This window comes from Pleurodeles waltl, chromosome 8 (assembly GCF_031143425.1).
Source record: "Pleurodeles waltl isolate 20211129_DDA chromosome 8, aPleWal1.hap1.20221129, whole genome shotgun sequence".
Taxonomy (NCBI): domain Eukaryota; kingdom Metazoa; phylum Chordata; class Amphibia; order Caudata; family Salamandridae; genus Pleurodeles; species Pleurodeles waltl.
The window spans coordinates 1286535378-1286549857 of record NC_090447.1 but is presented as its reverse complement, the minus strand read 5'-3'; the positions used below and the strand labels follow the sequence as shown (position 1 = coordinate 1286549857).

General features: G+C 45.2%; 1 protein-coding gene across 1 annotated transcript in view; it reads right to left on the bottom strand.

Annotated features, from left to right (window-relative positions):
- C1QTNF9 (C1q and TNF related 9) overlaps nt 1-14480 on the bottom strand; it is a 176066-nt gene that overhangs the window by 9259 nt on the left and 152327 nt on the right. The gene's annotated exons all lie outside the window — the stretch shown is intronic.

Sequence of the window (14480 nt, the reverse complement as noted above, 5' to 3'; positions counted from 1 at the left end):
GATGTAGCCACAGCATGTCTCAGTTAGAGAAAGCACATGTGCGCTGTCTAGAGCCGAGACCTAAAAAGGGCCAATGCCCAGCACATGCAGGGCTAAAACTCCCAGAGAATCAGGAACATTTTTGTTTTGCTTTGAGGAAGTAAAACTCTATTTTAGGGGGTTATTTTTTGGGAAACAAAATCATTATGAATAGATTGGAGGCTAGGCTGGCATTGACATTTTTGCTGTATGAGTTCCTGGCATGTTATAAGGAACACTTTGTGAAACAATCTTTCGCCAATGGACAGAGTAAAGTGTAAAAGGCCATTTATTAGGACAGGATTGCATATCACTGAAACATATTAACATTACTATAATAACATTAAACAACAGCTTAAATGTAACTCCCCTTTTTTGGCTGAGTTGAGTAAGTAAGAGGCTGGCTTCACCTCTCCTGATTCCTATAACTCCCCCTGAACCCCACCCTTTCCCACCAAACCCCACGTTCCTGTCCTTGGCCTCCCCTGTTACATAAAGAATTCCAGGGAAAGACTGGGCTGTGTCCTTCACTTCCTCTAGAACCCTTCATCATGAAACAATCATATGCCAATACACAGAGTAAAGTGTAAAAGGCCATTTATCAATGGCAGCTCCTCTACAATGTCAGAGGAGCATTGCCACAGTGACTCAGAGCCAGCAGCTGAAAAATAAAATATTTTATTACCATTTTATTTTTCAGCGGCTGGCTGGGCCAGCGTGTGCAGGGAGGAGCGGGGCTGGGCCATGGGAGGGGGAAGAGGAGTGGAGTATAGTCACTGGACTGCACTTAAAAGTGTGCATGCCCGTTTGGCCGGCTGTCTTAGGCCAGCCAAACAGACATAAGCAGTTAGGTTTCTCCAACCCAGCTGTGTTGCACAGCCAGGTTGGAGCAACAGCACAGACTCCCATTCACTGTCTGAGTCGCAAACCAAGCCACTCAGGTCAATCCTGGACCTGTTCTTGTGCAAGGTATAGCATGAGAGCAGCACAAGGATTGCATGGGCAGCCTGTGTTGGTTCCCAGGGACTGCTGAGACACCATCAGGAGCAGGAAAGAAGAGGAGCTAGGCGGCCGGCAGCGTCGGCAGCAAGACAGGTAAGTTTTATTTTTTATTATTTCCCTAGTGCCCCATTCTCCCCTTCTCCCCACACTTTAGATTTGCAGCAGCTGCCACTGCCATTTTTAGGACAGGATTGCATATCATTAAAGCATATTAACATTATTATAATAACATTAGACAACAGCTTAAATGTAGCCCTGCTTTTTCAACCCATCTTTTTCCCTTTTACACAAAGCTTTCACTCCTGCACACCATCTTGTTTACACTCTTCCTTTAGACCTTTCATTCTATCATCCTTTCCATTCCCAATCTCTTTCTCACTTCCTTTCCCTAAACATCCTCCAATGAAGTCTCATTAATCTGTACCAAACATCTCTCACTTCATTCATCCTTCACCTGTGCTATCTTCCTTCCCCACTGAGGGGTGGATCCACCTGCATCTAACTCTCCACCCTCCAAATTCTACCACTCAGAAAAAACCCTGAGGGCAACACTGCAACACAATTGTTCACCTGCCACTGCACCAAATCTTCTCATGCCACAGTGTGCCCAACAAATCTCATATTTCCAGCATGTAGTAAGCATTGCCCAGGTTAGATCGATGCACTCTGTCTGAACGAAACAAGCCCGGCTTATCCTCCTGGATACCATTGTGTGCCACCACCTTGATGTCCCTGACCAAACAAAAAACCCACATTGCCCTGTTGAACTTTCACCTGTCCTTGTCTCTGGCTGCATGTTTAATGGCCCTCCTTCATTTCAGCCGCAGCACAGATTCCATCCATACCAAACAAGTCCCTGCCAACTTCTGTTTCAGCAACAGTAAGTCCCTTTGCGTGCATTATAGTAAAGTTAAGTCAGATAAGTGTACTAGATCATTCTCTCCTAGGTGTATTAACAGCAGCAAGTCTAGGCATCCCCACTTAGCCACCAGTGTCGTCAACCACAGCAAAAGATTGCCCAATCTCATCCCACTCTTCCCCACCAAAACACTACATGCCTGCTGCTTGTCAATCCCAGGTTCCGTCCATGCAGCTGCCATTGTGCATACTTAGCAGCCCAGTGAATGAAAGAATGACCTATCATTTAGGTCACTGCCTTATGTCTCCTCTGACCATCCACACACCCTATGGAGAAAAAAGGGGGGAGATGGGAGAATAGCAATAGCTGTAAACTCCTATGTGTCACTCTCCTCCAAGCGTCCTCATCCAGCAAAGATCACTTTCATTTCCTCACATACCTCTCGCAACACCTCGACCTCCAACTACCGATCCTGCGAATCTGAGCCCCATCCATTCCCAATCAAGCAGCTGCAGTTGCTGCCTCAATCCTGAAGGAATGAGCCCCAAAATTGGCTGGATCTTGCCCTATCCTCTTCAAGGTCAGTAACTGAGATGCAATAACCCTTGCTCTAACTTCATGGCATAAAATGTCCTTGTGCCTGCACCCTGGCCAACTTATGAATCTGCTCCAATCTCTCACTAGAAACTTGTCATAACAACCACTCTCCTGCAACCATACCCATTTGCCTCTGCCAGCCTGATCCGTCTTGGATTTCCTCAACTAGATCCACACTTGTCTCTGCTCCAAATGTATCTCTTCACGTTGTACCCCCAGCTTCATGCCCTCTCCCCAACAATTCAGACACCTTAAATGTACCACAAAACCTCCAAACCATGCACAACCTGAACAAAGCATCCTCAAAATTGTCATTGCAACACTTGAGCAAGTGTGCGACAATCCCCACTAGCAATTCAAATGTGATTGCTTCCCTTAGCTCCTTCCTTTGCATGCCCCAAATCCTGCCCCAACCTTTCAGAACCCTCCACAAAATGTCGTCCTTAGCAGGATCAAACCCCCAAAACAATCTACCATAAAAAGACACACCTGCCAACTTGCACACTATTGTCGCAGGTGACAAACCTTTACCAACTAGAAACATAACAAAACATAACACTCAACCTTTCCTGTCACTCTGATCCTGACTCCGCAGCCTACCCAATGCCCTTCAAAGTTCTCAAATTCATTCCAGGCCAGGCGATAACTCCTCCTGGTAGACTTTGCTAAAGACAGCTCCACCAGCCCAATGACTCTCATATACCCCATGCCCAAATTTCTGCAGGAACAGGCGTCTTGACCTTCCCTGCTTCTGGTTCCAGGCTGTGGTATTGATGCCTCTATGAATGAGATAAGGAATCAGCTATGGAGTTGTTCACCCCAGGAACATGCTTAGCCTTAAAACTATGTTGAACTGTAAGCATAAGAGCATGAAACAATGCAACAGACGGAGAACCCTCAAATACTCACCCTCTGCCTATTCACCAGCTCTAACACAGTCATCTTGTTCACATTAAACATCACTGTCCTGTTCGCCAACTCACCACCCCAGAAATCCAATGCCACCAAAAGGGGAAAAACTCCAGAAAAGCTATGCTCCTGCCCTGCTGAACCCATTGCAGAAGCCACTGCTTCCCACACCATCTCCTGTCCCAGAAAAGGCCAAATCACAAGGGCCCTGCTTCATCAGAAAACATTAGACTGTTTCCTCCTCCCAAAACAACATTGACCCTCCATTGAAGTCATCCAAAAAAAGAGCACAATACCACCATATCTGCTCTCACTACCATGGAAATCCTCACCCTGGGATGTGTTAAAACCGCTCCAGACATTGCCATACCCAACCTTCTGCAAAAAATCTGTCCTCCCCGCACCATTCTACATGCAAAATTCAGGAAACCCAGTAGTTGATATACTTTCCTCAACTCAAGCCATCGTTCGCCAATCAGCTCCACCAAAAACCTCTGAATATCCTGAACCTTCAACCCTGGCAGTCACACTACTATTTTCACTGTGTCAAGTTCGATATCCAGGAATGTCAATACTATGCTAGGGCCTTCTGTCTTCTCTGGCACCAAAGGAACACCCATCTCTCCTGCCATAGCCTCAAGTTGCCTAAGAGCCCTATAGCCCTCCCCTGATCCTTCTTTTCCAACAAAAAGGAAATCATCCAATTAGTGTGACACCATTCGTTTTCCACTACATTTCATGAAGACCCATTGTAGAAAAGTACTGAATGTTTCAAACAAAGCACAAGAAATTGCACATCCCATGGGCAAAACTCTGTCCACATAGATGGCTCCCACAAATTGCATGCCCAGCAGCGGAAAGTCTTCTGGATGTATTAGCAGCAGCCGAAAAGCTGACTTAATGTGACACTTCACCAATTCTGCTCCACAACCACAGCCCCTGATCAACCTGATTGTGTCATCAACTGAGGCATACACAATCTTGGTGTCTTCATCCACAATAAAATCATTCACAGAAGCACCTTAGGCCCATGACATATGGTGAATCAGTCTGAATTCATCCTCTGCCTTTTTGGGCACCACTCCCAGTGGGGATATAATCAGATTCTCCAGAGGCCAGGCATAGATAGGGCCCGCAATCCTGCCCTATGCAAGCTCTTTCTCTAGCTTGTAGCATGGCTGCCACTACCTCTGGTGCAGACTTGGATGACTGCAAATTGTCAGCCCATCTCAGTCCCCTGGGGCCCTGACTGCCAACTCGAAAACCCTCCTGAAAGCTCCATTCCAACCTCAACGCTGACTGTTTGTCTGGGTATTGCGACAGCTATGGCAATAGGATCTGGAGCTTAATTGGTGTATGAGCCCTTTGCACCAGAATAGACCTGTTGCCTCCTCCCTTTAGATTTCCTCCATTGCTCTGAGGGGCTGGCCAGCGTGAAGCACTGGTTGACCAGATGCTTCCCATCACATTTTGAACAGTCATGCTTACATTTACAGTGCTGTCTAGAGCAGAATCACTTGTTGAACTTCCAGCAGGCCCCTGCATTGTTACCTGCCAGTCTAGACACAGTACCCACCCCTTGTTGACCAGGACAGGGGTGAAAGGGCTTATACATGATTGAAAGGCCACTCGCTGTATGGGTAGAGGCTGTGGATTGCATGAATGACATCCACTGCATTCAGAGTTCTGAGTCAACATCACCCCAATGTTTTTCTGGGCTCAAACTTACCCTGGCCCTAAACTCCCCATCATAACTGGGCCATGCATAACCCCCGAAATGCATTTATTCTTTCCTCATAATGTCCATGTATTTAAATAATGCAATGTCTCTCACCGCATATTTCTCACAGTATATGCTAGCATAAATCAGAAGTGCTGAAGTCCAGTTCTCCATGGTAATGGGAACCCGTGGGCGCCACGCTAGCTCCCACTCCTCCTCTTTGGACCCATCTTTAGCTTCAATATCCCTATGTAAAAAGTTTGAAATCATCCACATATTCATGCTTCCAGATACAGTTCTTTGTGTTATCCGATACATGAGACTCAAGTGACATTGCCAGGCCCATACAGGGCAGCCGTTTACTATGCCCCCTACTGTTCTTGTTATCTTCCACCTCTACATCTTTCTCAGTGTCCATCTGGACATCCGTGACCCTTTACCACTAGATGGGTCACTATCTTTCTTACCTCCTTTCGCAAATTCCTTCTTTGCGCCAGCATCCTCAATCACCACTTCCCCTACTCCCACCAATGTATGCTTTTTTGGTAACCCCACCACTCTGTGCATCTCACACAGACCACCATTCTTTCTTACTTGACAGTGCTGGTCCAGGGTCTGGTTTGTCTCTGAATTGTCTATTTCAATCCTCCTTCCTATGACCTGTATTGCCTCCATTGCCCGCTCTTGACTTCTGAAAAACACCAACTGCCATCTCTGTTGCTGCCCTTCTCCTGACATCCCACGCCACAGGCATGCACACCTCCCCCTCATCATGCAGTTCACCTTTTTCCCATCCGTCACTGTCTTCATCATAATCCAGCTCCAATTCATCTCACTCTGTGTGCTCATCATGCATGACCCACTCTGAACTTTCGCCCCTGTGTGCCATAGACACACACGTCCTCCATCTTGGATGATTTATCTCGGACATTGTGATGTTGCTCCCTCATTGTAGGGAGGGCTGCCATAGACACCCCTATGTCTTCAGACCAACGTCTAGGGGCCGTCATGCGTGTCACTTGCTGGCCTTGTCACACTTACTGCCCGCTGGCTGCTCCAGCCAGGTGGATCGACAGCACACTGTACCCTCAAGTCGCATGAGCTCCTGCTTGAGCATGAATCCACAAATCCTCATCTGGTACCCATATCCAACATCCCCCACTAGTGTGAGGACCTGACCTTGTCCCCCACCTCTACTGTAGCTGCCTCACCTTTCACTCCCCCCACTTGAGATCTGTGTCCCATATTCACCATCCTGTCTTCACACAGGCGTTGCCAATGCTGTTCTGTTTCTTCGATGACTCTCCTTTGTTCTTTAATCCATGCCTCAAGGTCAATGTGCTGCCATTTACTACTATCCGGGCCTGCCCCCAGCACCTAAGGCCTGTGCAGTGGTTCATTAGCCAAATAGTTAGGCTCCAGCCTGTCTGCACCATCAGAAAGTCCAACATGGTGCCTAGATCCCCCCTCCTCTCCCTGTGTGCTTGAGTCTTGGCCTTATGCGTACCGTTAGCCAAGCCTTTTCCTTGCAGGCCAGCACTTGTTTCTGGCATTACTAAATGCCCGCCAGTTGCTGCCTTCTTTGTTAAATCTATGGGTTCCTCCACTATCAGGGGCCTACTGTCATTCGGGCCCCCTCAGCTTCTCTGCCTGTCACCACTATTCAATTTTCTGGCCCCTGTCTCTTTCATGACAGGCAAACCGCAGACGTGACCTGTCCGACAGGTGCATAAAGGCTCTAACGCCTACCAACTGGCTTCTTTGTTCCCTTTGCTGCCGTCGATAAGCTCTAGCTCCTTTACTCTAGGTGGGAACAGGCCGCTATCATGGCAGCGACACTGCATGGCGCAGCGCGTGTCAGCCCACACATCCCTATACAGGCCTCCTCCAAGATGCCAGGCCTTAAGAGGTCAGCGCAGCCCACTACTCCCAGCATGAGCAAGGTATTTCGCACAGCCTCAGCCTGTGCTTCTGCCATAAATACTGCCTCTTTGCTGCTCACATTGTGCACTGCAATAAATAGGCCGCAGCCTGTGACAAACTTTATACCCCAACCCCGGTGGTGCTGTTTCGAGTCAGGAACCTCTCCCCTTGAATCCAGCTCCTGCCCACCAAGCCCACCTATCCTGCGATTGCCTCCCCTGTTGCACTATATATCCCAGGGAAATATTGGGCTGGGCCCTTCACTTCCCCTGGGTCCCTTCATTGGCAAAAAATCCTTGCCAGATTGACAGGAAACTCTAAATTTGGGAGACAGATAGCCACAAGAGTGACTAAAGCTTCTGGGTGTCCACACCCCCAGCACCTGTCAAACTTTATATGAGCACCCTAGTCTCTAAATCACAACCTCTAGTTTATGGATGGATAAATAGATTGAAGTAATTTCTTCGAACAGCTCTTGTGCCATGTGTACTGGGAAGACTCATATATACCAAAGTATTACCCTGAGAATCTTACTCTCTTACAATTTGTAAAGTTATTTTAAACAGTTTACCTACCAGATTAGTTTGCAGCAAGTGTGCATTGTTACACATTTTTTCACAATCCACGATAGCTAAATAATCAAGAACTTCGCAGGACAGAGTGGCTACCAATAACCGCTTCATTTCATGATTGTCAAAAATGTATTATAAATTATTCACAACCAATACAATCAATGCACCAAACACAACCAAACATAGATATTTCACATCACATATAACTACTAAAAATGGTTAGAGCATTGTTGTACTCTCAAAAGCATCTAATAATAGAAATGATGCCCTAATCTATTTATATGTGGAACAATCAATGACGAAATGTTGGCATTTCGGCCCACTTTACAAATTTTGTTGGAAAAAATATGCAATCTCATTGCCACTTAGGTAAAGTAATCTTCCTGCTGATAAGTGTTGATTATCTAGGGCCAATTTATTATGATGGAGTGAACATGTTTTAAATCAGTCTATTTTTGAGCTCTTAGAGAGTTTCTTAAGATATCCAAATGGGGCAAAGCAAACATGCTATCCAGGAAACACTAACTCAGTGTCAACACACTCTTCAGTAGTTAAACACCATTTGGAAAATTACAGTGCAACTCCTATATCTTCAGTATAAACAACTTCACATGAAAGAACAGATGCTACTGATACTCTGACCTCTAAACTAGCTGCCCCTTCAATACCCCATTGTATGGTTTTAACACACCTAATTTAGAAGTCTTAAGAAATTCAAAAGAAGGGGTTAAGTTATTACTGCTTCTTGATTATGTTTCCAATTTTCATGACAGGTGCGAATGGCAGTAGGTAATGAAAAACGTGTGCAATGAGCTGCCTCTTCCAGCTAAGCTTCCTTCTGAACTTTCCTTTAAACATCATTTGTTACTGCAAGTCTCCATCTCCTGTACAGTGAAACATAAATAGCAATAGTCTTATTGTGAGAGAAGTATTGTTCCCATAGCTTTGGATCTCTCATTCATCTGAACTCTGACTTTGGCGTAACTGGGAATCACAATGTAGAGACCAACATGGAGTGGCTGACGCATCTAGTTTATAAAAGCAGTCTTCTTGGGTGCCTTTAAGTAAGTCATGCAATTACCTTACGCATTCTAGGCCTATGGGGTTACTTTGTCACAATATTCTTTCTGAAAGTTATGCAAAGTTTTTTGGGTTCACATAAAATGGCTCAGATTCAGAAGAAACTGAGTGCTTGGGAAGAAGTACAGCATTTCTCAAATTAGGTAACTTGGATTTGAAGGTCATCTTGGCATCTACCTTCACATAACTGCCATGAAACTTTCACATGTTGAAAGCTATTATTATTGAATGCTTCTGGACTTCTGGTCAACTAGACACTTGAAGGTTGAAAAAGGAAAAGAGGTGAAAATAGAATGTGAGAACCGAAAGCTATAATGCATACAGACTCTGCCCCCTAGTCTGACTTCCCCTTTTTCACCATTCCCATTCTCCCTTTAGTATTAGATATATCTATCAGAATCCTTGCACTCCTTAGTACTACTCTATACAAGATGCATAGCGACCCATAGGCATCCCAGCGCTGGTTGAGTGATACTATGATACTGACCACAACTGTTACTCAGTATGGGGTTAGTTATTGAATAGCCAGGTCTTGAGAAGTTTTCAGAAGACCAGACCATTGTAAGTTGTTTAAAAGGCCGGGGGAGGGGATTCCAGATTTTGGCAATATTAAAGCTGAAGGACCATCCACCACTTCCAGCTCTTTTAATAGTGGAACAGCGGCTAAGTGGGCTTTGATGTATCTTAGGACCCTGGGGACGTAGAGGGAAACGAGCTAGTGAGAGATGGAATGTCGTTGCATATTAAGAGCTCTGTGTACAGTGCACAAAGCTTTGAATTTGATTCTTTGGACAATCAGGAGCCAGTAGAGGTCTGCCAGACCTTGTCTAGTTGAAGAATTCTGAGAGTCCCTAGCAAAGTATTTGCTACAGCATTTTGCATGACCTATAATTTTCGCATGACTGCCATGGGTGCATTCCCAGGGTGGAAGAGGATCAATGCCTGGACTACCAGCCTCCTTGTTGTCTGGGGGAGCAGCTGAAATAATTTTTGTTTAACATGTGAAGGATTCCAAAACAGATGGCTGAAAGTTTGGTAGCCTGGGTTTCCTTCAAAAGAGTTTTATCCAACCATAACCCCAAAGATTTTATAACCGTTTTGGGGGCTGGCCTAGGTGTTCCGGCCAACTCAGAGCCCATTGTGGGTTTGGGTTGTTCCCTAGGATCATCAGTTCAGTCTTGGTTCCATTCAGCTTAAGGCACAACTTGTTCATCCAGGTGGCTACGAGCTTCAGACAAGGTCCCAGGGTGGTGGCTGCAGGGTCCATGTATGGGGCGCACAAGAATACTAACTGGGTGTCATCTGTGTGAGAAACTATGGAGATCCTGAAAAGTGTGACAGTGTCCGCGAGTGGTTGCATATATAGATTAAAAAACATGGGACTCAGGGATGATCCCTGCGGGATTCCACAGCTGAGAGAGGTTATGTCAGAAAAGCAGGATTTGCTGAATACCTGGGAGGATCTGTCCTTCAGGAAGGAGCTGTGCCAGTCCAGGCCTTTTCCTTATGCTCCGACCATATGGATCCTTTGTGCAGCACACCACCTTGCAATGTCCATATCACCTGAGTCCATATCACCTTAAAATAAATATTGTGTCTCCTTAGGCACATTAGGAACTTCAGGCACAACCATATTCAGCACCCTACTCGCCTCTACCCCACCTTCTTATCTTCCTTCACTCCTGAAGCCACAGGTGATATGGACAGTGCAAGGTGGTGTGCTGCACAACATAAGGCAGATTAACAAAAGCATTAATGAGTACGGGAAGAACCACAGGAGTACCCTTTTACATACTTTCATAAAACCTTGTAAATTGGCCCCGAAAAATCTGCCTCTCTGTTATTAAAAATGCACAGGGCATATGACCAGATGTACGTAGCTTTTTTTTTCTTGTCGCAAACAGCCCGATTTGCTACAAGAAAAAAGCATTTTGCTATGTACAAACCCTATTTTGTGATTCGGTAATCTCAGCACAACACTGCTGAGTACAACCATGTTCTCCACCCGCCTTTTCATGATGGTTCAACAGCCATGAAAAAGCTGGTAGACAACAAGTGCAGGGGGCCACAGGGTGCCCATGCACTGCCCATGCCAGTGACCTTTGGCATGGGCAGTGCAGAGGTCCCTCTGCCCAGCACCCTTGAAATGCTGTGCTCGTACACCCTACGTGCTGCAGCATTGCCACCAACTTAATTATGAGCCGGTAGCAATGCTGCCACACCTTTCTCACTGAGCTTAAGCCCAGTGGGAAAGTTGTGATAGGGCCGGTGGTAGGGTGACCACCTCTCCGTAAATTTCACAGACTGCCCGTAATTTCGCCCTGCTGTCCTTTGTCCGTGATGGAAGGTTTAATGGACGGCATTTGTCCGTAATTTTAGCCTTTCACCAAAAGGACAACGGACGGTAGGGCGAAATTACGGGCACTTTCCCCAGCTGGATTGAAAGGCAGGGAGTTTCCTGTGCTCGGAGGGAGGGGAGTGGCAGACAGATAAGAAAAGGCCTTCTTGCCAGGGTGTCTCCTTCCCTAAAGAAATGAAAATGTGTGCAACTGGTAAATCTGCAAATGCAAAGGGGCTTGAAAACCTGCATTGACTTTAATAAAAGGAGTCACTTGAAGCTTTCTGATGGTAAAGGTATTTTCATTTAGAGAGGTACTGTAATGGTGTTCCAAGGTGAGCTGTGGAGTATGTGGTTTTAATGGAGTTTTATAAAAAAAAATTAGTACTAGGTATAAACTGTATATTATTCAAATCTGTATTTCAGAAGCACTTTTTTTTATTTAACAGAAATGTATTTGCGCATTTTGTAGCAGCCCACATTATGATGTAATTGTATTTATAAAGCGCTTACTACCCCTGAAGCGGTGTCAAATGCATGTTTACAGTAAGGACTTACACATTTACAGTTCTTTCAGGGACCTCTGTACCTCATAGTACTAACAAACATTGGCAAAGCCAAAAGTTCTAGTCTACGCATGTTATACACTAGAGTGGTTGCTGTTCATGGATAAAAGTTAGTGGCATAGTAGTGTGGAGTGGAGTAGAGTGGCATAGGAGCAGTGGCACAGTGGTGCAGAGTGAGTGCAGTGGGGTACAGTGAAGTTGTTTAGAGTGCATTGGCGTAGAATGCAGTGGTTTAGAGGGCATTGGCATGGAGTGGTGTGGGGCAGAGTAGAGTGGCATTGAGTGTTGTGGAATAGAGTGGCATACAAGAGAGTGGCAGAGAGTGCAGTAGTGTAAAGTGGTGCAGTGGTATAGAGTGCAGAGTAGACTCATGTGGCGGAGAGTGCAGTGGCATAAAGTGGATAAGTGTAGAGTGTTGTGGTGCAGAGTATAGTACTGTAGAGTGCAGTTGCGTACAATGGGGTGATGCAGAGTAGAGTGGCATAGAGTGCAGTGGCATAGGATGCAGTAGTACAGAGTAGATTGGTGTGCAGTACAGTGGTGGAGAATGCAATGCAGAGTAGAGTGTCAGTGCACTGATGTAGTGTGGAGTACAGAGGTGCAGAGAAGAGGGCAGTGGCATACAGTGCAGTTGTTTAGAGTCCATTGGTACAGAGTGCAGTGGCATGGGGTAGAGTAGCATAGAGTGCAGTGGAGTAGAGTAGCATACAATAGAGTGGCAGAGAGTGCAGTAATGCAGAGTGGTGCAGTGTCATAAAGTGACATAGATTGAATTGACCATTATATTTGCACAGACATACAGTTTTTCAAATCAAACTATACTGTACACAGAAGATGATGTGTGGAAATTACATCACCTAATGCAATGATTTGTTTTAATCATACAAAAGGTATTTGTTTCCAGCACAGTTCAGAATTAACAAAAATGTGCTTCATTTGTACTCCTAATTCTGATATATTCTGAAGTTTATTTAAATTTTGTCATGTGATAGAAAAAAAATATTTCCTAACCCCAGTATCCAGCAAGATTGTCGCATAAATCCTCTCACTTTGAAGTCAGAGAAAGAAAAGTAAACACTGAGTTCCCACTGAAGACAAAGCCTGACATTGGACTTTATTCGTTGAATGCACAGCCAATGTGATGAGATAAGAGCAAGATTTACAGGCCTGTTTACAGAAAGGGAGCACTCGGAAGGAAACTGTAAATAAGGTTTAGGGAAGGGACGAACTCAAGCTGCATAGCCTAAATCAAATAAAGCCAGCAAATTGAAAGCAACAAAATGTGAGTTACAAACCACAAGGCCAATGGCAAGCAATGGGTGGAATGCATTCCCAAGGAAGCTCTATGAATGTACTTAAAGTGACAGCTGTAGGATAATTTGTGGGGAAAGTCCAGTATTTTAATCCAGTCTGTATCTTGCAGAGGTTTAGCCACATCAATCACCCAGGTAGTATGACGCGAAGACCTGGAGTGGTTTCCACATCGCAGGAAAGGTCTGTACACCTGTTCTATCAGTTTGCCACCAGTTCCTATGTTGTAGAGCTTCTGGTACACCTCTTCTAGGGTTAGTGCTAGTTGGCAGACATGAAATAGGGGATTTAATGATTGTCTAAGGTGGTTGTAAGTAAGGAGTTGACCGGGTTGAAGATGGTAGTCTGCCACAAGGGTTTGGAAATTTAGTAACTCGCAGTCCAGAAACAAATCCACCAATTTTAAGACACCTGCAGCATGCCACTGATGGAGTTGCTCTGAGCACAGCCGTCCTGTGCGAGTGGGAAGGCTTAGCAAAGATAGTGCAGGAGCACAGGGTTTCTTCATGTCAGTGAGTTTACAGGTTCTAGCAAGGCAAGAGAAAGCTGTGCATGATAACCCCGGATGGTGATCCGTAGAATGGTCAGTAGGAAACAATGAGCAGTGCATTAAGCCTTCCTTAAAAGTTTTTACTGGTAAACCCCATCTCATGCAGGCAGAAAGCCAGAGAGCCACCCACTGGACCTGTGTAGCTGAAATAATAGCATTCTAAGTCCAGAAGACTTAATCCAGCTGCAGTCACAGGTAGCTTTACATTGGAAAGAGCTACCTGACGGCGCCGCAGCGACCAAATCAGATGTGTGGCATGTCTGAGGAAGGATTGAAGGACGAGCAAGAGAAGGTTTGCAAAATTATACTATCGTCGGGGTACCAAACCATCTTCACTAGTGCCACATGGCCCACTACAGAAAGCAGAAAAGAAGACCAAAAAGCAAACTGGGTGACGCTCTGTCGAGATTTCCATCCTGCAAATCAGTGGGAGAATGGTAGATATTAAACACTAGGTATCAAAAGGTAACTGGTTCCCAGTTCAATCTGAGATCTAATTGTACATAAAGGGGGAAACAGTGCCATATGTTAAACAAACACTAATTGCATTTTAAAATGTTTACTTTTTGTTTGTGCAATTTACATCCCAAATATTTTGAAGATGCTATATGTATTTGACACTTAGGGATGACTCAGATCACTAGTTTGGCTTTTGATCAATTTCAAAACCATTTAAAGACATGGACAAAGCAGGCAATTGCCTTGCACAAACTTGCAAGGGGTCTGGCCCCTGTTCACCCTTCACAAGCACGAACACCGGACCATTGCACCAGAAGAGTTTGCCAAGGTGGATGAGTGTTGCTTGTTCAACCACTTGAGAGTGCCTCTTCTTTTTCTCTTCTGTGTGCAGAGACAACTCCCCAGGTACCCAATACCTTCCGATAGTCTTGGTGGACCCATCTTGTCTGATTTTAGGAATTGTCCCACCTTGTTCTTCTCTTCCTAATTTACCCAGTTCTTAGCAACACTTTAAATCACTTGCCGTGGATCTCCCATTTGATCTCAATTTCATCCTCCTCTTTTATTATCTTTGAT